Here is a 25,228-nt window from a genome sequence, read left to right as displayed (position 1 = left end):
TAGTAAACTGTAACATGCTGTAACAAGATCGGTTAAACTGCGAAGAAAATGCTTTCAGAGAAAATGTTTCAGGTGTGAAGAACATAGATCTCCAATGCAATTTCAACCAAACCTGTTCCCACACACCCCGCCCCCACTACCATTAGAAACATTTTAGCGTTTCATTCTGAGCAGAAGACCCTCACACCTGAAGAGTGCTGGCTGTGACGAATTAAACCGGTTTTACAGGTTTCAATCACAGACCATGTGACATGGGACTCAGTAAACTACAGTAACACCGTATTTGATAACGCTATAAAAACGCTATAAAATAATGTGACTTGGCACAGAACAAGTTTACAGCACAGTACAAAAATAAATGCTGACCATGACTTTAGAAGCATAAATTGCCTTACACTCAATTTAAACACAAGCTGTCTTTAGCCCTCTAAGCTGGTTCATACAGAAATGTAGAGATCCAGGCTCAGAACACACAGCTTCATTAGCGAATACATATGCAGGACAACTAGAGAAGACGTTTTACAGAGGATGGATTTTTAGATACATCCCATCAGTGACATCACTGAAGTCAACTCCTAGATACTGTAACTGTCGTGTGGATAGTTTCACAAGAATCAGACAAAGGTTTAAGCATCGCTTGTTCTAGATAAAACTGCAAAAAAAACAACAACCAATAATGTACTTCTTTGCGGCTCTGTTTGCCCAAATCATATATTCACAACGTGAAATCTAGAAAATAATATTACGTAACCAAAATCCGCAATATGGAAACAGAACCTGTGTAATTGTTGATAGATGATGTACTCGTAACATTTTTTCAAGACGAACTACAACATTTAAAAAATGACTTGTATGTACTTGATATCTCTAATCAATCCACGGGTCCCAGCACAAAACGAAACTAAAACACATACCGTTTCGCGCTTCTTATTAGTTGCTCAAAAGTAATTTGACCGTATGAAATGCATAATATAAACCTAGAAACATATACGTGAGCAGTACTTAAGCACTGTAGTATCGGTGTTAAGACATACCTTTCAAATACTGTAAATCAAGTTAAAAATATCTCAAGACCGATTCTGGTCATAATGAAACCATGTTTCGTGTATGTTTTCTTTTTCATCTTGAAATAACTCATTTCTAAATACCTTTTTCACTGTTAACATCTTGCAGCAACTCTGCGACAAAATATACACTCTGACAGTTCATCCTGCTACCAACATTAAATAAAACAAATCTTAAGATTTCTATATTTATGTCTTTATTTAGTGGTTTCATTAGTGACAAAGGCTAAACTTTCTTGGAAAAATGTATTTTATGTGTTGCGGAAAAAACTGACTTGCTTTAACAAAATATGTTTACAAATCCTTTCACCTGGCATTTTCGTAGTTAGAAATTATGGAACGCTCTGTTAAAAGCAAGGGAGTTTTTATGTCCGTTGCAGTTCTTTTGCAACATGAATATAATTATATCGTTATTAATTTCTTGAGATACGCGATTCCATATTATATTCCCTTTTACTCAAATTCTAAAAGTATGCTTGTTGACTCCGGTATCGCGTTAGTTAAAGACTTCGAAGCTTACAATGTTTAGGGAGAAATGGAATACTGGTGTGTATTTTTTTCTTTAAAGTACCGAGACCAGCCATATACTGTATGTTTATGTTCCAAAATTAATATCGTTTATGGCCTTCACACGTGTTACAGTATGCTCCTATTCTTTTTATGCTCAGCTACTTTCCCTTCAGTGGTAAAATTAGATATGAATATTCAATACTTAAATGGGCACAGTTAAGACATTAAATATACATATTCATACTGTATACAGTACAGTTTGCATACGGTAATATGTTTATGTTACATGATTAAAAAATAAATAAATAAAAATGAAAAGTCCAGCATCAGCTGGATTCAAACACACAACCTGCCAGTTGGTAGTCACGTACCTAGACCAGTGGGCTACAAGACAGCTCACATGAACATGTAGGCGAAACAGCCCTACAGAGCCCTGTCGCAGTACATGGATATAATCATACCGTTATTAAATTCTTGAGATACGCGATTCCATATTATATTCCCTTTTAATCAAATTCTAAAAGTATGCTTGTTGACTCCGGTATCACGTTAGTTAAAGACTTCGAAGCTTACAATGTTTAGGGAGAAATGGAATACTGGTGTGTATTTTTTTCTTTAAAGTACCAAGACCAGCTATATACTGTATGTTTATGTTCCAAAATTAATATCGTTTATGGCCTTCACACGCGTTACAGTATGCTCCTATTCTTTTTATGCTCAGCTACTAAGATTTCCCTTCAGTGGTAAAATTCAATATCTACAACGGGCACAGTAAAGACGTTTACAGTAAGTCTTTCTACGACAGACCAACGGACCACGAGTGCCCCTGTCGGTCAACCAATCACATACCGCGGTATTTTGCGTCATCGCGCGTCACGATGCACAACGCCGTAGCCAATTACCTCCGGTACGTGTCTGTACCGCGCACTTTGAATGGCTGCATCTGTGAGGAGATTGGAAAATATAAGAGCGTCTGAAACGTATAAGTACAGTACAGGTGGACGTAAAAGTAGTTAGATAAACAGTTTTTGTATTTTTATACAATTAGTTGCAATAGTGGAAACAATTTGGATTTTTTCGAATGTCTCCAAACCAGACATGCTGAAACGCTGTAGGTTTAGAATCGAGACTGGGGAGAATAACGTCTTGTGAGAAGATCTGTTTACCTAACGATTAGATCCTGTAAATCCCTTGTAGCCTCCCTAAGTCTGTCCCAGTCCAGTGGATAAAAATGTACTGTTAATGGAGTGTTGGTTTCTCTGTTAGTGGATACTGGAGCACTACTGTCATGCTTGCTTCACTCCTCTGTTCAACAGTGTGCTATAGAGTAATCTATATGGGGAGACAACAGGAAGCCACAGGAGTTTTGGGGCAGCAAGTTTTACTTGCCGAGTACCAGATTTTAATGGGTGGTTTTATCCCAGATCTATTGGGTTGGAATATTATGCAATTCAAAGAATGACTATCCAGAACAGGGTATCACGTGGCTTCAACTGACTGTGATCACTCAGTATGTTGATGGTATTCTGAGTTCTTCCCCTGACGAGGAAACCCACAAGTCTGAGTTGCTTCAGCTTTAGAGTGTCTAATATTTAGCAGTTATAATAAGGCCCTTTTGTGTCGAGCATTGTGGAATTTTAACAGGGCCAGGGTGCAATGTTTTTACGGGGTGAGCACAACTTTTAACAGATCTGCTTAAGGGGGGAGTGCAGTACAAGGACAAGATTGCCTTGGTTCCAGCAGCAAAAGCCGCCTGTAATAATTTGAAACAAGCTCTCTTACAGGTGCTGAGACTGGGGTTTCCTCAGAGGGATCAACCATTCTTTGTATGTAAGTGTGGAAAAAGGGTTCTGGGCAGCTGTGCTGACGCAGGAGCATGGAGGTAGGCACTATTATACCATTAGATGCTATAGCCAAAAAGTGGGGGACTGTGAAAATTTAAGGAAATGTAATACTGTTTACTGATGGGTCCTCTCTGATGCATGAGGGAGAACAGAGAACAGGCTGAGCTGTTACAACAGAATTCAAGGTGCTAACAATTGGAAAAATGCCCCTTCACTGCCTCAGCGCAGCAAGCCAGTTAAGAGCACTGATGGGAGATTGTAAAAAGAAAGATGTTAAAGGGTTACTGTATATGTATATATTGTATGTATTTGTTGCATGTAGGCCACAATTCTGGATGGCTATGGAGAAATAGGATTCTCTCACAACGGCAGGGACTCCAGTTGAGAATACTGGGCTTGTCTCTGAACTGATTTGTAGTTTTACAGCTGCCGACAGAAGCAGCTTGAGTAAGGTGTAAATAACACAATAAATAAAGAATTCCAGTAACTCAAGGTAACAACCATGCAGATGCAGATGCCAGACGAGCAGCACTGGGAAAGCGGGAGTCTAAGACCCCTGTGAAACCTCTATTGGGGAAAAGGGAGAATTCAGGTTGAGGCCTTTAATAGATGTTTAATAGTGGTTAGAACAAATGTGTAAAGAATGTGGGGTTGTATGATGATGGGATGTGGGCTGGCACATACCCAAGTGTATGACAAAGATGATCCCGTGGTACGGACTGTCCTGCCCCTTGGATACTGATCTAGGGGCATACTACACTGGGAAGGTGTGCCAGCCTTACTAGGGGTAAGTTGGAAGTCACATTGCCCCCATCACCTACAGTCTGAAAGACCAACTAAGGAAATATCAACTGAAGGAACACCGTGGGTAGATGCTCTACCTGCAGTCCTGTGCAGTTTGTGGGCTGGAGCAAACGGAACTGTGAGACTGAGCACATTTGAGATCATCACGGGCAGCCAAAGAAACTCCTTGGAGGCCAAGTTTGGCTAACGCACTGATGAATTTACTAACTCTCCATTAAAGTGTTGTAGGTTTGTTAACTGAAGCGGTGCACAGGGCTCGTGAACAGATGCCGGACGCTTGGGGACCTCCAGTAGAGGGGAGACACGACCGGATACCTGGCGAGTGGGTGTAGGTGAAGAAGAGATACCCTGCCAGACGTTGCAATCCTGCTGGGAGGGACCATATCAAGTGCCACCAACTACTGACTGTGCCATCTGAGTGAACAGAAAGAAGGATGTTGTTACCGTTTCTGTGTCTGATGCTTTCTAAGACCAACAGTGTACTTGTTAGGCCTGAGGAGCATTACTGGGAATATGGTATCAATACATTCCGGGTGTTGGCATATCTATTCAGCCAAAAAATTATAATCGGAGTTGGGTCAATATTGCTGTTCCAAGATCCTGACGATAGATCTCCACATGGCTGAGGTCTGCGTTTGGGTCCTGTGGTAGGACTTTATGTATTTGTAGGATTAGAATTGTTTTATGTGTATAATTGTAACTATCACTTGTACAAAACATGTATCACATCTTGCTATAACTGTGGAACGTACAATGTCATGGCAATACATACCTGTTCGCCAAGAAAGGAAAGATCTGCCCTGATATTGTATGTATAAAAATAGGCTACACTGACGTATGCCTTATTTTATAAGGGGGGAATGAAGAAAGATGTGAAGACGGGGGTCTGAATTTAATCCTTTCTGTAGGGGGTTTAGACTTCCAAGTCACAAGCTGGGGTTTATGGCAGGAAAGGGGGTTAACTGATAAGGATTGCAGATGCAAGCTAGGAACCCCCCTGGGTGTAATCTTAAACTGACCATTTGTCCAGAACATCGTAAACTGGCCAAATACCATGAACCCCCCTCTTTACCATCAGACCGAGTGACGTCAGAAACGGAGAAGAAAACACTATATAACCCAAAAGTTTGTAACAGTACGGCGAACAATACTTCGGTTTTGTTGTTTCTTGCGGGAAACAAGACTTCGGCTTTATTGTTCCTTGCATGCAATAAACTCATCTGTTTTACTTCATCTCGGGATCAGGAACCTTATTTCTTCTGTTACAACACTGGTGCAGTGGTTCGGTGTCGGCGCAATGCGTAGATCCAGTGATCTCATCCTGTCACTCAGATGGCAGAGTCGGTAGTCAGTTGCACTTGATATGGTCCTTCCCAGCAGGGTTGCAACATCTGGCAGGATATATCTTCCTCACCCACACCCCACTCGCCAGGTATCAGGTTGTGTCTTCCCTCTACTGGAGGTCTCCAGGAGCGTCCAGCACCTGTTCACCAGCCCCATGCACCACTTCAATTAACAACCTACAATACTACAATAGAGAATTAGCAAATTCAACAATCCATTAGCCAAATTCATCCCTCCAGGAAGTTTCGTTGATTGGCCTGTGATGATATCAAACAGGCTCTATTACACAGTTCTGTTTGATCCAGCCCGCATCCCATGGCGTTCCTTCAGTCTGATGTCTAATCGATCTTTTAGAGTTCTGTTCCTTCATTCCACTGTTCCAGCAGACTAAGGGTGATCTCAGTCCATCTCACCCCGAATAATGCAGCCACAGCCTGTCCCTTGATCATAATATAAGCGGTAGGGCAGTGCCCACCGAGGGCTTATCTCCATCATCAAGTGTTTGGTAGACACAGAGGCAGTGACAGCAACCCACTGGGAAAACAGATTATAAGAGCCAAGGTTTCCCTTTACAATTGTAAATTGTAAGCATTTGCTACTCCATGAAAGGTTTCTCAGGAGCAGGCCTTTTGAGCTGTAGCAACTGCACCTGAACTGTAGTTGAGTTCCTTTGATAAGCATCACATTGAGATACCACATAAGTGGCTACTGCTTCAAACACGGTCCCCACCCAGGTTTGGGTAACCGGCACACCATTTGACTCACACCCAGGTGTCCGACAGAGTGCATTTGTCGAGCTACAAAGGGCATTAGGCTGTGAGGGCATGCAGGGCGTCCAGTGTGCTGGCAGCACCACACTCTTTTCTTACCATGTCCTTTTCTCTGCTTTAGAGGCCTCAGTCTGAATATCCTGTAGCTGTCCCCTTTTCACCAACAGAGGTTTCACAGGGGTCTCAGACTCCTGTTCTACCAGGACTGCGCACCTGACAGCTACATCTGCAAAGTTGTTCCCTCGAGTTACTGGAAACATTTCTTTATTATGTGATTTACACTTTACCACAGCTACTTCAGTCAGTAGCTGCAAAGCTTCTAACAGTTCAGAGAGAAACCCAGCATTCTTAACTGGAGTCCCTGCCATGTTGGGGAAATCCCTATTCCTTCACTGCCATCCAAAATTGTGGCATACACCAAATGTATATATACAGTCTATATAAATTGCTACAATTTTCCATTTAGCATATTTACAAGTTTCAATTAAATCTTTTCATAGTCTGCTAGTTCTACACCAGATTATTCACAGTTTATACAGCCAGGCAGGTAGCCTGCACAACACATAAACACGGCCCCTTGGCCACCGCATCAAGGGGTCCTGAATAATAATAAACCCACCAGACGATGCCTATCTCCATGCTCCTGCACCAGCACAACGGCTCACAACCCATTTCTTTCACTTACAGACAGATTACATACAGATGATCCGTCTGAGGGAATCCAGTCCAGGGCCAGTGTCTGCAAGAAAGCTTGTCTCAAAACATCAAAAACGGTTTCTGCTGCAGGGGTCAAGGCAATTTTGTCTTTAGACTGCACTACCCCCCTTAAACCAATACGTCACTAGACAAGCTCGTTCTGAGAAGGCATTCACCCTGGCTTTATCATGTAGTTGGTTTTATACTCCTTTTTTTTTCAAGATCCAGTACTTGGAGTAGCCCGGCCTTATGGATTCCCTCATTAGGTAAAACAATCACAATATCACATAACTCTATTGAGTTAGGTTTACATAAATGCTATTTCATGCAGTAGTTCCTTATAAAATGCTACAGTCTGGGCCTAAAATAGGTCTGGGGTGTCCCCCACCCACATCAGTAGTTGAAACTGTACATCTTTACCCAAGCAGACTGTGACAGCTTATATTTGCTTTAAACACAACCCTTGCACTCCTTCTCCTGTAGCCTCCTGTTACCTGTTAGAAAACTTTATATCACATTTTTATGCTGTTTTAGTCTAAAAACAGAACAGCTGTGCTCCTGTGTCCCCCAGTTACTGCACACTGTAAGATTATTTCACTTTTATTTCAATCCTGAGATAAATTTAGGAAGGCTACAGAGGGGTTTACTAGATTAAAACTGTTAGTTCACGCACGGCTCTCGTTTCAGCTTCTGACATGTTCTTTAATTGTGAAATCAAGCCTCTTTCTTACAATTTCTCCAAAAAACACCTTTTTTTTAGTAACTGCACACCAGCTTATTAGTAGTTTTGTCTTTGGGGTTTTATATCTTGGTATAACATTAAAGTCGCACAATAATTTCGACAAACTGGCGGCTCCCTTTTCTCCTCCTTGGGAGTCTTTTTACCTCCCATTTGCAGCGCTCGCACTTCTGCATGCATGCTTCGGGAGTTATTAAATCAAATCTGTCTCCGCTGTCCGTAATATCAGGAAAGCATAGTTGTACATTCTTGGCAACATCAGGTTTTAACCCACTCAAGTAAATTTGTTTTATTACTGTGGAAGTATCTTCATTCACTTCCTTCTCATCGGCTAACCCCGAGTATACTATCCATATAGCTATAAACCTTTCTGTAAAACTTCCTTCTGCTGACATGCTGTTACTTTTCTCTAATCAGTTTTCGGTGGGTAATGCTCTTTCAAAAATCTCCACACTAATTCCCACCCTTCTCCTAGATTCTCTCTTAAGGCGTTCTATTTCTTCTTTTGCTGTTTCTTTTTCTGCATATATAACTTCGTTTCGTTCAGCCATTGCTTTTAGCTTTTCCATCAGAGATTTTTGCGTCTCATCTATAATATTCTGTTGAATTCTCAAATATTCCTCTAAATATTGTTTATTTTTATCCAAATGTTCATACACTTTTCTACATTCCTGTTCAGCCTAAATTCCGTCTGACATATTTCTTTTAAGTTTCACTTTGGATTAATCAAACTTTTTTTCTTCACACCAAACCATTTTCACGTCTCCCACGCGCCCCGCGGAACCCCCCAGTCAAGACAAACTGACGAACTATCACAATTCGGGAACACGGACCAGGTTCCAAATCCTGGCTTTAAACACACAGTTGAATCGAGTTACCATTTTCAGCTCTTCTGCGAGTACAGTTCTAGTTACTACCTTCAGCCGTACTGCAGTCGTGTACCAGGATGCAACACCTGGATTGTTTCGCACGGGCAGGGCGAGACGCTATTCCTTCAGCAATCCCTTTTTTTCTACCCCACCTTCACAAAACAGGCATCTAAAAACACATACACCATTAACTCATTTTTCTGTTGTACTCGCTTCAGCACCACAGCAACATGGAGAGGACAAGGGACTTTTTAGAAAAGAGGAGTCCTTACCTCTTTTTAGAAGCGGCCGGCTAACTTTTCCTCTCCATGTCCGTGTGGTTTAATTTATATGGATACTTCTTCATCATTTGGGTCACGTATCCGCCAATCTGCCTCCTTCTTTTTAGAGGACGTTGTAAACCTTTAGGAACAATATAATCTAGCAACAAGGTTATGTCACTGTAATTAGGCTTAAGACAATCAAGAACAAGGCTTGCCTTTCTTCGAAATTCTTTACGGTCATCAGGCAATTTAGGAAAAGACTTAACTAATGCAAATAATTCACTAGGAGACCAATGTCAATGTACATATGCTGGAGTTCCTTCTGGACCTGTAAAAGTGCACATTGGCATTTCACGAACAAGTGAAAAGGCTTTGGCTCCGGACCGCTTTCTAGTTTCGGTGGAGACTTTTTCTAGTCCCAGACTCATCAAACCCGCGTGAGAACACCCCTGTGGCTCGCTTCTCAAACTATTAATTTTTAAGGATCACTGCCAATTCTCCAGACGCGTCTCTGGAAGGATAAACAATTTATCCTCCGAGGTTCGTCCAATTTTGCTAAAATTGTCCGGGTCCGGATGGAGTTTCAGCAGCCGTTCGCGTTCAGATTTCTGATCCCGGACGAGCCCCCAAATTGTCATGGAAATATAACTATCAAGAAAGCCACAAGAGAGAGTTCTCACCTGAGTAAGGTCTTTATTTCAATATTGCAAGCCCTGCTGCCACTTCGCAAAGTGCAACCAGAGACTCAATTTATTACAAGCAGTACAGGGTTTTTAAAAGACGTTGCGCTGTAAAAAAGCTCAGCGCTTTGTCCCTTCTAAAAGTTCCCCTTTCCCTAAGAGAAAACAGATTACATCAAAAAGCGAGAGAAGAAGCACTAGATTTGTTATTCAAAGCTAATCAGTTACTTTCAGCTAATTCTAACGACCCAGACAGCATATCTTGTTTTGGTACATTGACTTCTAAAGTAACCTAAACAGTGTACTTTGTTGATGCACTGTTTTCTAAAATTCTGCATGTACTGTAGCACAGCATTTACATCCTTGAAATATATTATCTTAAAGCACCAATATATTTTTTGCAAAGCTCTCTACATTTTAAGAATCAATTTACTTATTAGATTTCCACTTCAAGACTTCTTCGGCTGGCGTTCTGGGAGTCGCGTTTTTCAGAATTGTATTGAGATTGTTTTCCACCGAGCTCAGATGTCAAAGCACAGCAGCAGCTCTCCACAGCGCCCTTTCTCCCGCAGCTCCGTCCTCATTGGAAGGAAGCAAGAGTGAAAGGCTGAAGTGAAATAGAGCGGGGACGAAGGCAGTGAAGAGAGAGAACGTGGGAAGAAGAGAAAAACGCAAGGGAAAAAAAGCAGCGTCGTAAAAGAGGTGACGGAGCTGTCCTCTCTATAAGAAGGGTGCCAGTGATCCTTACTCTCGCTTACGGCCACACCCCCTTGAGCACGCCTGATCTTGTCTGATCTCGGACGTTAAACAGGGATGGGCCAGGTTAGTACTTGGATGGGAGACCGCCTGGGAATACCAGGTGCTGTAAGCTTTTAAGCGCAGGAGGCGCCCTATCCCCGCTCGCTCGCTCATTCCCCTGTTCACACGTGCAGTGCGGCTTTTCCGTCTGTTTATTTGTCAGCTTTGGCGACACACGGGTGCTTGTGTATTAGCGTGAGCGTTTTTTATTCTGATCCTGAACAGTTTTACAAGTCCGCAAAGGATCGAGGAAAGGTTTATCGCCAGCTGAAAAGAGAAACAGCGCTTCGGCTGTGGAGACTTGTTCGGCTGGCGTCCGGGGAGTCGCGTTTTTCAGAATTGTATTGAGATCGTTTTCCACAGAGCTCAGATGTCAAAGCACAGCAGCAGCTCTCCACAGCGATCCTCTATAGCGCCCTTTCTCATTGGAAGGAAGCAAGAGTGAAAGGCTGAATTGAAATAGAGCGGGGACGAAGGCAGTGAAGAGAGAGAACGTGGGAAAAAGAGAAAAACGCAAGGGAAAAAAAGCAGCGTCGTAAAAGAGGTGACGGAGCTGTCCTCTCTATAAGAAGGAGAAGAAGAAGAGGAACAGAGAATTTGTTTGTCTTAAGTAAGAGTTTGTTTTTTGTGAATTGTTGTGGTTTTTTGGTGGTTTTGGTTGATTTTTGAAGCCCTTCCCTTCAGCCTAGCTCTGTTTGGGGAGGGGAGAGACTTTTGGGTTTTTTTTGTTGCTTTTTTGTTGCTTTCTGAGTTTGTGTTTTAATGGAAGGAAAAAACATGGAGGCAGAGAATGTTATTGTAGTGGAGGAGGAGAGTGGTGTAGGAAAGAGAAGGATGAGGAATTCGGACCGACCCCCCCACCTTTTTGCAAGGGCGCATACTGTTGTGGTGGATGTGAGCGGCGTGGAGAAACCGTCTGCGGGTGCTATTATCGCAGCGGTGCACGGCGTCTGTGGGGAGGGCTCTCTTTTTGCCTGCCGCCCCCAGACGCCAAAAGAGTTTGAACTGACTCTGGACTCAAAATAACATGCGGACGCGGTGGCTGTGGGGGTGGATGTGCAGGGCACACCCTGCTACTGCCGCTGGCTTGAGCGGAAGGAGGTAGTGGTGTCCTTCCTCCATTTCCCGGCATATATCTCAGACGAGACTATCAAGGAGAAGCTGAGTAGCTGGGGGGTGAGAGTGGTTGTGGGAGGAGAGGTAGGGGAAGTGGTGGAAGAAGGAATGGAGGATGGGTGTCTGGAGATGGATGGGGCAGGGACAGAGGAGGGGGAATTACAGAGCATGGAGATGGAGGGGGAAGGGGAGGTGGTGGAGATGGATGGGGTTGAGAGGGAGGACAGGGAGGAGGGAGAGAGGAGTGGGCGAGCCGGGGTACAACCGCCTGGGCCCTCGAAGGCCGGGATCCAGTGGCACCACGTCAGGCCTCAGCCCAACCTCAATCCCAGTTCAAGAGTTGTCCGCAGACCCATCCCTGATGTCTCTGCGGTGGCGGAGACAGGAGGTGGGGAGGAAGCAGCAAGTGTTGGCAATGAGAATGTGGCAGAAAGGGCGGGGAAACTGTTGTGCGAGCTGGAGAATTAACTTCACTCTTTCCCGGCCATATACGTGATGGCATCTTTCGCCTCTTTAAATGCCAACGGGCTGAGGGACAGAGCGAAGCTCGGGGCAGTGTTAGCTCTGCTGGGGCGGACGGATGTTGTCTGCCTCCAGGAGACCTTCTGGGACGAGGAGTGTGTCCGGAAGGTGCGAGCACAGTGGGACGGGGAGCTGTTTTACAGCAACACCTCCAGCCTGTGCAGGAGGGGGGTGGCTGTGCTGGTGAGGAGGGGAGTGTACGAGAGCGTAAGGCTCCTGCACCGCGACACGTAGGGCCAGCTCCTGCAGGTCTGTCTTGGGTTTCCTGGACAGTCCGTGCTGCTGAGCAACATCTACGCCCCCAATGGGGAAGCTGAGCGGCTCGCCTTCTTCAAGCAGCTGGAGGCGAGCTGCTTTCAGCAGCCAGGGCTGGTCGTCGGAGATTTTAACTGTGCACTGAGTGCGCTCGATGTCGCGGTTGGGATGACCTTTAAGAGCAGTGCTGCTCGCAGCTTCCTGGAGCGCAGTGCGGAAGCTCACTGGTTCGTGGATGCGTGGCGTCAGGCTTAGTGTGCGCGGAGGGACTTTTCTCGGCGGCAGGTCGTCGAAGGTGTCTTGAGACAGAGCCGGATCGACCTGTTGCAGGGGCACATGAGTCTCTTCCCGTGCCTGAGCCAGATGCGCTATGTGTTCATGACCCTGAGCGACCATGCTGTGCTTCACTTTTCTCTAGCAGGGGCACAGGAGGACCGGTGCCCCGGCCTCTGGTGCTTTAATAAGGCGCTCCTGGGGAGGCTTCATTCTGTCAGGGCATAGAAGACCTTATCCGGCAGCAGCTGCAGTGTCCCCTGTATAGGTCAGAAAAGCTGGTCTGGTGGGATAATCTCAAGTACGCCATCAAAGAGTTCAGTATCTAGTATGGCCTGTCCCGGGGGCGGGAGAAGGCCAGGCGGGAGAGACAGCTTCGGGCTCGGATCACCTCAGAGCTCGGGCTCCTGGCAGATCACGGCGGGGGCTGCGAGCTCTTGCTGGAGCTGAGGGGTGAGCTGCAAGCCCTGGAGGAGGAGAAGTGGAGAGGAGCCAGGGTGCGCAGCAGAGCCCAGTATCTTGCCAAGGGCGAGAAGAGCACGAGGTTCTTTTTCGGCCTGGAGCAGGAGAGGCAGCGCAGCTCCTTCATCGAGGAGCTGGTGGGAGAGGACGGTGTGCGGCTCTCTGCCCCCGAGGCCGTTAGGAATGAGGTGTTTTCTTTTTATAGCGCCTTGTTCTGGCCGAAGTGGTGGATGAGCAGCAGACCCGGGCCATGCTGGCTTGGGTGAGTACCCGCCTGTCACAGAGCGATCGTGAGCTCTGTGACAGTGCGCTGAGCTTGGAGGAAGTGCTTGAAGCACTTCGGGGCTCGTCTCCTAACAAGAGCCCTGGGTGGGACGGGCTCTCCTCCAAGCTCTACAGACACTTTCAGCAGTCCCTGGGGCCCCTCCTTCTGGAGGTGTTCCAGGAGATTGCCAGGACCGGCGCTCTGACCCCATCTATGAGAAGGGGGGTGATCTCTCTTGTCTACAAAAAGCAGGGGGATCCCTCCCTTTTGAAAAACTTTCGCCCGATCAGTCTGTTGAACACATACTATAAGATACTAACTCGTGTTCTCTCCCTCAGGCTCGGGAAGGTTCTGCCCAGGATCCTGTCGCCTTCGCAGACCTACTGCGTCAAGTGGAGAGACATCGCGGACACGGTGTGCTCCATCAGAGATGTTGTGGACCTTATGCGGGAGCAGCCGAGGGGTGGATACGTCCTGAAACTGGACCAGGAGAAGGCCTTCGACAGGGTGGAGCATTCCTTCCTGTTTGAGGTCTTGAAGAGCTTTGGCTTCGGCGAGGCCTTCATCTCCTGGGTGAGGCTCGTGTACAAGGGGATCGTGAGCTGTGTCAAGGTGAATGGTTCCCTCACGAGCTTCTTTCCAGTGACCTTGCCTGGGGGCACCGCCACCTCGTTGATCTACCAATATGCTGACGACACCAGACTGACGTTGGCAGAGGTGGCGGAGATCTCGGCCATTTTAGAGGTGGTGCAGGCCTACTGCGCTGCCTCGGGCGCCAAGGTAAACTTGGAGAAGTCTGAGGTCATGCCGGTGGGGAGGGCAGACCTTGCCCCGCTCTTCGGTTACCCTTTCAGGGTTGAGACGGGTCACCTGAAGGTCCTTGGCATCTACATTAACGCTGATGAGCAGGCCACTGGGCTTCTCCTGTGGAAGGAGAAGCTCATTAAGATGAGGGCAAATTAAATCGGTGGAGACACAGGTCCCTGAACCTAAAGGGAAGGGTCCTGCTCGTTAACACACTGTGCCTGTCCCTCTTGTGGTACCCACTGTCTGTGATGCCTCTTCCTGAACGGGTAGAGAATGAGATTAGGCAACTGGTGGTGGGATTCGTGTGGGAGGGGAAGCCCCCGCGGGTCACTCATGACACCCTCATTGGGAAAATCTCCAGGGGTGGGCTGAAGCTGTGTGATGTAGGCCTGAAGCTGAAAAGCTTTAGGCTGAAAGTAGTGAAGAAGTTCCTTGACCTGGATAATGTCAGCATTTGGAAGATTGGTATGGGAAGCTACCTCGAGACTTGCGGGGGCTTGGGGCAGGAGACTCTCCTGGTGAGGCTGACTCCGGGGTTGATAAAACATCTGCCCTCCTTTTACAGGGAGGTCCTGCTGGCGAGGGGGTAGTTCATGTCCCAGCATGTCTCCTACACGCCGGAGACCCGGGCCCAGATTCTGGAACAGCCTCTGTTCCTCGACCCCCTGCTGGTGTCTCGATGGAACAGGCAGCTCTACGAGGCTGGCATATCCAAGGTCAAGGATCTTCTTTATGAAGTAAAGGACGGATTTCTGCCCACCCAGGCTATTGTCGACGCTGTGCGAGAGGTCGACGACGAGCTGCCTGTCAGTAAGATCCGTCAGGATTACGAGCAGCTCAAACTCGGTCTCCCGGACAGTTGGCTGGAGAAGCTCCATCTACAAGACGGGGCAGCAGGCCCGGCCTGGCCGGAGCTGAGGGTGAAGTGGGGGGACCGTGGGGTGGACCTCCTGGGGTTCACCACCAGCATGTTCTACAGGCTGATGGTGGTGAAACGCTTCAGAGTGCCGGTCTCAGAGGTGTTCTGGGGTAAGATCTTCCCCCAGCTCGAGCCAGGGCGTACTTGACGGATCTGCTGGATGGCCTGTTTCGCTCTGTTCGAGGAGCTGTTCTTGACGGGGTGCCCTGGAAAGAGCTGTTCCTCTTTGGGTACCGCGGGTCTGAGAGGGGGGTTAACGCCATTTTAGTGAACCTCCTCCTCAGCCTAACGAGGACAGCTATCTGGGAGAGGAGGAACCTCATGATGTACAATGGCCTGAAGCCAGACCTTGTCAGGCTGTGCATTGCCAGGGTGAAGGACTGCTTCTCTCTCAGCCTGGCCTACTGCAGGGCTGAGAGGCGGATGGCCGACTTTCGCAGGATCTTCTTAAAAAATAACATCTTTGTGGACCTGCGGGAGGAAGGCCTGTACTTCCGGCTCTGAGATGGGGGTGTCTTTGAACAAAAGACACACACGGCTCCACCCTTTTCCACCCCTGAATAGCATTGGCGAGTTGAATAGCATTCAATTCACATCGAATAGCATTGGCCCCTGAATAGCCCCTGAATAGCATTGGCGTAGCTCAGCACTGGGCCACTGGGCACAATTTCCCACCGTTTCCAGAGTGTAGTGGTTATCACGTTATCACGTTAGACCGTTACACAGACAGTTTCCATGAGACGTTGGACTTCCGATATTTAGAAGGATCCGTTTTTCAAGAAACATTTAAATTGATTCTTTTATCAAGCTCGTAGTTTTCCTTCAAATCTTGAAAGCTCTCAGTGAGAACATCATAGGCTGCAGGACGCCCCGTAACTTGATTACTTCAACAGAAAGAAGAGCAGACAGCTCGACAAATATGTGAGGCGCAGAGAGCGCAAGGCGAGCCGCACACGTTTCGGTGGCTGAGAGAGGGCAGTTTTTGCTTCTGCATTTCCCAAGTAAGGACGCATGACAAAAAGCGATCGCGGTGCTCATCTACGACACAGTGGTGATGAGTTTTCAGTACGTGTTCTTTTGAACGAGCAATGAGGTTGCCGCCTTGGACAGCTGACTGCACGCTCTCATTGTGCCACGTGATGAGAATTCACCAGGCTCGTTCAGTCATTAGTCACATTCCATCGTTTGCCATAAGCAGACGCTGCGAAGTGATGTGGATATCAGTTCCCAGTCTTGTGGAAGAGGAGGAAAAGAGCACACGAGGGCTCGTCCGGGAGTTGAACCCGGGACCTCTCGCACCCTAAGCGAGAATCATACCACTAGACCAACGAGCCACAGCAGCACTTTCCATTTCAATCTGTCAGCGAGCTTGAGGATGGGGAGAGGCGCCATTCGCTCGTCCAGTCAGACCTTCATCAATAAGTCAAGAAAGCTGCAATTACACGACTGCCTTGCAGACGAAGGGCAGTGAACTGTGCCCGGTAAGAGGGGAACAAGCGGCACTAGGTGACGCCGAGGCATAAGTCCCAGTGAGGGGGGTTGGCTTGTATGGTACAGTGCTTGCTTTGCATGTGGGAGATAGCAGGATCAATTCCCGCATCCTCCAGGTGTGTGCTTAGAGCTTGATGTGCCGAAAGGTGTCCTTTAGCCTGTGGTCCCGCCTTACATGGAGAGCATCGTGCAGCTGTCAAGCGTTTCGCAGCCACGCCCCCTTTTCATCTTCTCTCTGGCTTAAGCGTCACTCCGCCCCTCTCTCTTGACATTTCATGCCAGCATGTCAGAAGTCCGAGTGACATTTTTAATGGCTGAGTGAGGGCACGATGCTGAAGCAGAGAGGCCACTTCAGCCACAGAGACTTGTGCTAGGTGAGATCTGAAAGACGGACTCGCAACAGAAACAGACCAAACATGTATCGGTGAGATCAAAAGGCAAATGCAACATTCAGCAGAGGGCGTCTAAAGATTAGGGAACGGGCGACTGAAATCCATGTGAGGCAAACTTTCCGGTGTGTGTACTGCAGCTGGGCTTGTTGGCGTAATTGGTAGTGCGTCAGTCTCGTCATCTGAAGGGCCTGAGTTTGATCCTCACACGGGGCAGGGCTGCTTCCTCTCTTGCTCTTTTCAAACACTTGCGGCAACTGTTCGCTCATAACCACGTCTGGAATGCGTGACCTTTACACGGGCGAGAAGCAACGCCGCATCCCTTTTCTAAAGAACATTCACATTCAGAAATAAGTCAAGAAATTTGCCATTACTTTCGCTCGCACTGCTGTCAGCCTGCCCATGTTGCCAAAGAAAGATTCACTCGGCGTCAACATGACAGAACAGCGATCACTTGAAAGCAATGTTCCACACTCCGTAAGCAAGAACTTCAGTGTTTGCAGTCACCCGATATGCCGATAGTCAAAGGAGCGCAAAACACGAAGCGTCAAAAGACAAGATGAGTGGATGGAAAGAGCGTTGAATTGATGAGCACAAAAGTTCAGCTCGTACAATAGGCAACGAAGGTCTCAGCGTCGTCATCGCACTTGAAAGGACTGCCTTGCAGACCAAGGGCAGTGGGCGGTGCCCGGTAAGAGGGGCAGAGGCGGTAAGACATGATGCCGAGACACATGAAGCGAGGGGGATTAGCTCAAATGGTAGAGCGCTCGCTTAGCATGCAAGAGGTAGCGGGATCGATGCCCGCATCCTCCAGGTCTGAGTTTGGATCTCCGGAAGCCCGGTGCTCTTGTTTAGCTTCTGCGACTTCTGACAGGTGCTCCTCCGTTGCGGAGAGAATGTCCTTCAGTTGTCAAGTGTTGAAGGGCCACACCTCCTTCCCAACCTCAGTCTGCACTGAGTGCGTCTCCGGCATTTTCTCGTCAAATTTGTCAGCTTAGCAAGTGAAAAGTATATCCGAGTGAAAACAGTGCTGATAATACTCTCACGAATTGTTAGAAGACGTGCTTTTGATCATCGATTGCTTAACAATCACATTCGTTCGACTTGAGCCATCAAGCTCATAGTTTTCCTTCAAAACTTGAAAGCTCTCAGTGAGAACATCATAGGCTGCAGGACGCCCCGTAACTTGATTACTTCAACAGAAAGAAGAGCAGACAGCTCGACAAATATGTGAGGCGCAGAGAGCGCAAGGCGAGCCGCACACGTTTCGGTGGCTGAGAGAGGGCAGTTTTTGCTTCTGCATTTCCCAAGTAAGGACGCATGACAACAAGCGATCGCGGTGCTCATCTACGACACAGTGGTGATGAGTTTTCAGTACGTGTTCTTTTGAACGAGCAATGAGGTTGCCGCCTTGGACAGCTGACTGCACGCTCTCATTGTGCCACGTGATGAGAATTCACCAGGCTCGTTCAGTCATTAGTCACATTCCATCGTTTGCCATAAGCAGACGCTGCGAAGTGATGTGGATATCAGTTCCCACTCTTGTGGAAGAGGAGGAAAAGAGCACACGAGGGCTCGTCCGGGAGTTGAACCCGGGACTTCTCGCACCCTAAGCGAGAATCATACCACTAGACCAACAAGCCACAGCAGCACTTTCCATTTCAATCTGTCAGCGAGCTTGAGGATGGGGAGAGGCGCCATTCGCTCGTCCAGTCAGACCTTCATCAATAAGTCAAGAAAGCTGCAATTACACGACTGCCTTGCAGACGAAGGGCAGTGAACTGTGCCCGGTAAGAGGGGAACAAGCGGCACTAGGTGACGCCGAGGCATAAGTCCCAGCGAGGGGGGTTGGCTTGTATGGTACAGCGCTTGCTTTGCATGTGGGAGATAGCAGGATCAATTCCCGCATCCCCCAGGTGTGTGCTTAGAGCTTGATGTGCCGACAGGTGTTGTAGATCATGCCGGTTCAGGGACGCCAAATATGTAATCATAGTGGCTCTCTGAAGGCACCAGTTCTGTAGGGTTTGGGCATTTACTGAGACAATTATTAATTGTAGCAGTAAATCACAAAGTTTATTCTTTTGATGGCTTTAGAATCCAACCATGCGACATAACTCAAACAACGCGCACACACAGGTACTAATACACGAGGATACATTTATTAATACATAGAATATGCATATAAACCTAACAGATCTTATCGAGAGGGTTATCAGAATACAAAAGATATATATTCAATCAGTTACAAAGAGTTATACATATCAAGAGGACATACGTTCAGTATATCATTCATTAAGACCGTTTCGTAAAGTGAACTTGGTTACAACTTCTACATTAGATACTCAAAACAAGTACATAACTCTTAGGAATTAAATTGATATCAACTGGTTTGGTTAACAATTGAATTCTCGAGCTGTAATGCATTGAAGTTGAATACTCATCCAATCTCTGGGGATTCAGATCTCCTGCGGGCACAAAGAAACAGTTGCAGGCCGTTGCTGTCCAATCCGCGCTCTCTGGCTCGGTGCCAGGCTGTGCTGTGCGGCTTGCGACGGTGCGCTGCTGATGCTCATTGTTGGCTTTAACTAGCAAAGTTTGTGCACAGGAGAAAAGATGACTGTGGGTCCCAGCAAGTCAGGAAGAGGACCGGTTCGTTCCTGATGAAGAGCTAGTTCTGAATAGTGATTCAGCTTTCCACAGTTCCGACCTGTTCACGAGGCCTGCTGCTGGTTACTCTCTGGCAACCTCCACTCTAGACTCTTAGAACAAAGGAAAGTTCTGGCACTCGGACACACTGGCCGTTCCGTGGTTGTCCGGGCTGAGTCTCAGGATGGTCAGGAGGCGCGCTGCGAGAATGTCCTGCCCTTGGGAGCCTTCTGCTCCTGGGCCGTCCTGCCCTGGAATTCTCCTTTGAATTCCCTTTAGAATTGTTGGATCTGAATCTGAATCTGAATCTCACAGGCTCTCTGTGTTGCCTGTTTTTACCTGGAGGAACTTTAGCTCATTGATTGGCTGAAAGTTCCATGGGCATCAGAGTCCCACGTGGGTTACTCGGCCCTACCAGTCCCTGATTGGTTGATCAAGGTGAGATATGAGTCACTTAGTCCTGACACTTAGGAATGCAATCCAGATGTCCAACTCGCACTCCCTAGACAGATAGGCGCCAATGGGTGACCATTGATCATGATAGCCAGGCTTACCTAAGTGCATCCCCCTTTGGGAGCTGTCCTTGGACCTTAAATCACCTTGCATGAATGGTTTCTCTGTGGCTGCACCACAGAGATGAACAGAGAAATGAGGCCTAATTTGGGAAAGCTCAGAAACACTTAATTCTGCCTTATTATTAAGCCTCGCCGCTACATATCCCCCCTTTTTGAAGGTCACGAGGTCCTGAGGCGTTGTTGCCTTCAAAACAAAACAGAGTTAAGTGATGTCCCTTGCCATTAGAACATTAATCTTAAATGTCTACATTACTCCTCGAGAATTCATACCGGAACCAGCATTGGATACAAACAGGATGAATAACATCTGGAGTATGTATAAACACGGTAGGAGACATTATCTCAGTCTAGGAATTACACATCAGGAAGTTCACTGTCAATATCTGATACCTCTGTGGTAGATATTTGGGGAGAAGTCACTTCCTTTCTTTTGACATGCTACCTTTGACTCATTCATGCTACCCAGAGTACATCTTGATGTGAGAGTACATCATTCAGAGTACACTGTCAGTCATGATCCAGCTACCTGGCAGTAGTGTTACAGTAACAACAGTTCCTGTTCCCAGCCCCCGATAAACCACAACACCTGTGTTGGGTATCTGCTAGGGTGGTTTGGAGGTTTGTTCCATTAAAGCAAACTAACTACCTGTACCTCTTCAGGGCTTACTGTTTCTTGGATTTCTATCCAATTGAATAGTGTGGCACCTGAAGGCATCTTAGACCTCAAGTTTGGTCTTATATTGTCTGGTTCCAGACCGTACAGTGTTAAGTTACCATGCTGTACTATGGCCTCCTCGGGAACTTACAGGAAAACTATTGGTTAGATAGCTGCATTGTGGTAGCTGTATCATGCCCGTCACAAGTCATAGTGTCAGTTAAATGTGGTGTGCTGACCAGCCATTTACTTCCCACCTGCTCTTCATGGGGTTCATTAACCTCCCTCTGCTCGTTAGTAGCTTTACACCCTTCATTGGTGAATCGTTTAGACACAGCCAATGGATAGCTTTGGTAGCCATACCCATCTCAAGATTTGGAACCGAATTCAATCTTGGATTGCCTTCTGGGTGAGCTATGAGCGATGGGGTGAATGTCACACACTCCTCTACTGAGAAGAGTGGAATCAAGTGGGTTGGGATTTGTGCCGTGGTTAGACTGGTTACAGTGGCACTAAACTCCCTTAACAGGTCTTGTGTCAACATTCTGGCCTGTTGCACACAAGCATAAACCCACTGTATAACACCAACAATCATGTCCACTGTTTGGGGAATAAGGTTTAACCCTGTTGCATAGGAAGTTGCCTGTAGGGTTTTCCCTAAGCTTTCCAACTTTTGCTGCTGTTGATACAGTCTGTCACTACCCTCTGGCATCTCTGACACCTGCCTTCTTGGGGCAGTCAGGGTGAGAGTGCCAGTAGCACACAAACCTACCAGAAAAAGCAAACGTGCAACAGTGGCGGCAGCAATCAGTCCTCCCAAAAGTCTTTTCGGGTGGCTGATCCCAGTCATCTCCTTCTGGGTGACTGTTGCCTTTCTAAGCTGGCGCAGCATGTACATGGTGTCTTCCTCAGTATGCCATGTGGCATCTTGGGCACCAACCTCCTGGAAATCTGGGGAGATCTGACGCAGCGGCTGATGCTGCTCCTCCTTTTCCAGGGCATCTGCTTTTTCGATTTGTTCATGCCTGTGCTCTAGGAACCCTGCAGGGGGCAGTGCAGCGGTGGAGCATGCCTGACCCTCGGCTGAGTGGTCATCTGGAGCACCTGAGTGATCTGGGATTGTTACCCCATTCTCAATGTTCAGTTCCACCCTGCACACTTCCTGATTGAGGAATCCCTCTATCGGCATGTTTACAATCGTTCGCTGGGGGTAGGTGTAGGACACCTGCTCGCTCCCCCCTTCCCTCGCTAGGGGTTCAGGGAGCTGCCCCAGCACTGGGATAGCTAGTTCACTGTCTTTGAACTTACTATCACTCACCAGGCCCATGTCAGTGCAGGCTGGGGTTCTGACACCCCTCTTTGCGATGTCCTGCACTGGCAGGCGGGTGGCTTGACCATCCAGCTCCAGTCTGGGTGAACCACTGTTGGTCAGACTCAGACTGACAGACTGAGCTGGTGGCTGTAAGAAAACCGTCTCGGCTTTCATTCCCTGTCCCTTCTGGGGGACTGGGTGTGTTGGCAACCCTGCCGTTGAGGCAGGAACAATCAGGTCAGTCTCACTCACTACCTGGTAGTTGTGAGAAATAATGTTACCTGACTGCAGGTTCCCTGGGTCAAAGCAGAGGGAATCGGCATCTGGGAACAGGTGTGTCCACAGCGCAGTAGTCTCAGCGTCCAGCTGGACCTCCTGTCTAACCTGTGATGTTGCACCAGGGGCACCTGGCGGTGGCCCTGTGACAGCTGCTCAAGCAGATCCTCACTAATAGAGGACCTCTCAGCGCTAAGGGTGAGGGCTACATCACCAACCTGCTCTCCTGCCATCTGGATCCCTTCCACCACTGCAGGGTGGTGGTCCTGACCCCTCTTGGGTGCCAGGGTGTACAGGGAAAGCTCCTTTTCATCGCCAGGTGGGGAGATCTGCTCCTCTTTAGGGATGTAAAAGGTGTGTGCTTTACCTGGTGGATCAGGCGGCTGCTCGGAGCACCGCTCCTGTGGCAGGGAGGCTGTTGTGACCTCAGCCGGGACACGACTTCCCTGTATATCTGGGGAACAAGGAAATATTTTTATTTCTTGTCCAGAGGGAACAGAAGGAATCTTCACATAGGCTTCTGTGTTCGGTGGGCACTGTGTGAGCACAGTCTGCCTCTTGGCCCCCCTTTCCTTCTGTACAGAAGGCTTAGGAGCCTTGACCTGTTTCCACACCTTGCCTTTCTGGTGATCCACCAAAGGTTCCTCTCTGAGTCGCATGCCCTTTTCTTTTTCTACCCGTTTGAGCTTGCCGTGTGACATCAAACACCTTTCAACCTCAGTGTCAATCAGTGTCTCACTGGGTAAGACATCTCCCATGGCAGCCTTGAGGTAAAAGCTTCTTGCTTTTCCTCTGCGTTTTACTGCCTGCTCTGTGACTTCAGGGGTGGAGTCAGCACTCGCTTGGGAGTGGCTGACCTCATCCAGGCAGGAACTCTTCCGCTCAATCAGATAGACTGAGGGAGGGAGAGGGGGCGGGTCTCCGCCTCCTCCAGTGGAGAGTATCAGCTCATTCACGCTTCCGGCAGCCTTGGGGAGCGGTTGTCCCTGTCCTAATAAAGGTTGTTCAAGCCTGGCCAGGCGGGCAGCTACTGAATCCTTTTGTTCAGCCTTTTCTAGCCCTTTCCCTCCCCCGGTGTTCTCATGGCACTTAGGACGCTGGGTGCGGTCCTGTGTGAGTGCTTTGGAACGGGGCTTAGCCAGCTCAGGAGCCTGTGCTCCTTCGAGCAGGGGGGAATTAACCCTGCTGGCTCTGACGGCGAACGCAGTCGGTTTAGCAACTTTTTGCTCAGAGCGACTTTGGACATCATACTCCCAGGCTTTCTGCACGAATCTCTTGATATCAGTCATTTTCATGGTCTGTGCATCTGTATGCATTAAGATCATCTTTCTGACTGACGGGTGGAGATTCGCAATGAATAAACCCTTGAAATGTGTGTTCTCTTCGCAACCCTCATCATTTCGCCCTGCAAAATAAGTTCGTCTAAGTCTCTCGTAATATTCGCGAGGGGACTCTGCTCTCTCGTGCTTAATGTTAAGAGCGGCGGCTATCGCAGCAGTCGGGTCAATAAACGCACTGTATTCTTCGATAAGTGCTTGACAAAGCTGCTCAAAGTCATTACAGACTTCTTTCATCTGCCTAGCCATCCACTCATGTACAGCTCTGCTGGTAGTTTTCCTGACCAGAAACACTTTCTCCTGTTCTGTGGCGTTTGGCAGGTACTGCAGGTAATACCTGAGGTCTTGAATATAACTCTCGATATTATTCTCTGAAACTGCGGGGTCAAATCTCTCTATGTCCTTCGCTAGCTCTCTCAGAGAATGGAGATTTATTCTCCTAGCTTCTCCGCTGACGGAGATATGGAAGAGATCGTGGTCAGACCTGTCGCTGCTAGAGAGAGTGCTTAATAGCGACTCGAATTCAGAACTTTTAGCAACCATCGTTAAACTTAAAGAGTATTACTTTTAAGTACGAAATCACAGTTTTACCACAGAAAACCACAAGATCAAGTATGCAATCAACCCGGTAGATCGCAAAAGATCACAAAACAATCAAGCACTGCTTAAAGAGCAAGGGGAACTTTTTCTTTCGGCTTTCAGCACACTGTATTGTCGTGTATGAAACCCGCGGCGTTTTATATTGAATTATTCCGCTTGGTTGACTCATTTCAGTCTTGCCACGCCCGTGCCAGGGACGCCAAATAATGTAGGGAAAACTGGTTCAGGGACGCCAAATAATGTAGATTATGCCGGTTCAGGGACGCCAAATATGTAATCATAGTGGCTCTCTGAAGGCACCAGTTCTGTAGGGTTTGGGCATTTACTGAGACAATTATTAATTGTAGCAGTAAATCACAAAGTTGATTCTTTTGATGGCTTTAGAATCCAACCATGCGACATAACTCAAACAACGCGCACACACAGGTACTAATACACGAGGATACATTTATTAATACATAGAATATGCATGTAAACCTAACAGATCTTATCGAGAGGGTTATCAGAATACAAAAGGTATATATTCAATCAGTTACAAAGAGTTATACATATCAAGAGGACATACGTTCAGTATATCATTCATTAAGACCGTTTCGTAAAGTGAACTTGGTTACAACTTCTACATTAGATACTCAAAACAAGTACATAACTCATAGGAATTAAATTGATATCAACTGGTTTGGATAACAATTGAATTCTCGAGCTGTAATGCATTGAAGTTGAATACTCATCCAATCTCTGGGGATTCAGATCTCCTGCTGGCACAAAGAAACAGTTGCAGGCCGTTGCTGTCCAATCCGCGCTCTCTGGCTCGGTGCCAGGCTATGCTGTGCGGCTTGCGACGGTGCGCTGCTGATGCTCATTGTTGGCTTTAACTAGCAAAGTTTGTGCACAGGAGAAAAGATGACTGTGGGTCCCAGCAAGTCAGGAAGAGGACCGGTTCGTTC

General features: G+C 47.4%; 1 non-coding gene and 1 pseudogene across 1 annotated transcript; one reads left to right on the top strand and one right to left on the bottom strand.

Moving 5' to 3' along the window:
• Positions 1-10,335: 10,335 nt before the first annotated feature.
• LOC148665855 (5S ribosomal RNA) lies at positions 10,336-10,454 on the top strand (annotated as a pseudogene).
• A 5,808-nt stretch (positions 10,455-16,262) lies between these two features.
• On the bottom strand, positions 16,263-16,334 carry trnap-agg (transfer RNA proline (anticodon AGG)). Its single transcript has one exon. It is a non-coding gene; the product is annotated as a tRNA-Pro (tRNA).
• Between the last annotated feature and the right edge of the window lie 8,894 nt (positions 16,335-25,228).

Source organism: Lepisosteus platostomus, chromosome 5 (genome assembly GCF_059453375.1).
Source record: "Lepisosteus platostomus isolate fLepPlt1 chromosome 5, fLepPlt1.hap1, whole genome shotgun sequence".
In the NCBI taxonomy this organism is placed as follows: Eukaryota; Metazoa; Chordata; class Actinopteri; order Semionotiformes; family Lepisosteidae; genus Lepisosteus; species Lepisosteus platostomus.
The sequence above is the reverse complement of the archived record's forward strand: the minus strand, read 5'-3'. Positions and strand labels throughout refer to the sequence as shown.